We start from the raw sequence: 1,475 nt of genomic DNA on the forward strand, positions 1-1,475 counted from the left end.
TCATACAGTAAGCTGTCCTCTAGAGTAGTGGTACTCAAACTGGGGCATAGAGTCACTGCAGGGGATGCGCGGAGGACTAGGGGAAAACCATGGAGTGGAACTAAGTTGAATGAAAATTATTTATGTAGGGAAATCAAATTTAAAAAAAAAACAAGAATCTGCTGATGCTATCGCGGTGACCTCAATTATTACTTTTATTTCAATCAAATTCTACTTGGCTCCTTTTGCACTAATGAAATGTACTGACTGATATCAAACCAATTGGGATGTAGACCAGCGGAAATGCAGGCCGTGCTTGATGACGCAGAGGATGGACCCTCTACCCAGAAGTCAAAGCCCTGAGCAAAGTGAAAAAGCCCAAAGTCCACCCCATAGGGACATACCATTTAACACAGAAAACACTGCTCCCGAACTGCCTGAAAACAGCTCAATTGTAGTGCAGCCTTTACTTTCGTAACCCATCTGCTCCACTATGTAACACGCATAGTAATGCTCGCCTAGCGGCTAGTGTGGCACGCCCTCATAAACACTGGTGGAGAAACACACTCTGCTGCAGCGCACACAGGAACAAGACGTCCGCCCGCTTTCCCCACTCAGCCCCACACTCCCTACCGCGCAGAGAGCACAATTAAAACGTTACGTATGAAGGATAAACTGCATTACAAATGAATAGCTTACCACTCTGAAACGTCTTGCTCCAGTCTAGGTTGCGAAGCTGCTTCGAGTTGTTCTGCCTGTGTTTCGGGATCATGTACGGCTGAACCGAAGCCATGTGGTTACCAAAGCGGCTTTGTTTTGGATCACACTACCTTGCTCCTCAGGACCCGCCCTACTCTGCTTCTGATTAACCAGTAGTCCTTACCTAGGTACTGCGCATGTGCAACTCCCAACAACGATCTTACGGAAGTGAGATGCCTCACTCGGTAGCTAAAACTACCGTTCAACTTCCAGGAGTGAAAAAAGATTCTGCAGCAATGTGCAGTACGACAAAAAGATGGTGTTTTTGAAAATGAAACCATGTAAACCTATTTCGGTACCACCCCTGAATACAAATATGAACCGGAAAATGAGCATAATATGAGCTCTTTAATACTGAGAGGAGAGCCCAAAGAGAAATGTTTCTGCCCAGTTTCGAACTGAGGACCTTTCGCGTGTAAGGCGAACGTGATAACCACTACACTACAGAAACAGCTGACGGCAGGCGCCACACAAACTCACGCCTTGCCGCGTCCGTTTCTCACTGCCGGGCCATAGGAATCATCAAGGTTGTTACACAGTTTCAGCATATTGATGTGACAGACCACGTGTTTTCTGGCATCCTATTAGGGGTACTGATTACATCGTCTGTCTTGCCACACTGTTGACGCACATCGTACGGACCGGAAAAACCCAGCAGAGAGAGCAGAACTGGGAATAGGCCACGGAGCCAACGCTTTGTCTGCAACTTGGACATGTCCGACAACAGGCGAATGATG

The 1,475-nt window shown here is 47.1% G+C and overlaps 1 non-coding gene across 1 annotated transcript; it reads right to left on the reverse strand.

Moving 5' to 3' along the window:
* Nucleotides 1-1,116: 1,116 nt before the first annotated feature.
* Nucleotides 1,117-1,189, reverse strand: trnav-uac. The gene has a single exon. It is a non-coding gene; the product is annotated as a tRNA-Val (tRNA).
* Nucleotides 1,190-1,475: the final 286 nt, after the last annotated feature.

This window comes from Micropterus dolomieu, unplaced genomic scaffold (genome assembly GCF_021292245.1).
Source record: "Micropterus dolomieu isolate WLL.071019.BEF.003 ecotype Adirondacks unplaced genomic scaffold, ASM2129224v1 contig_11808, whole genome shotgun sequence".
Taxonomy (NCBI): domain Eukaryota; kingdom Metazoa; phylum Chordata; class Actinopteri; order Centrarchiformes; family Centrarchidae; genus Micropterus; species Micropterus dolomieu.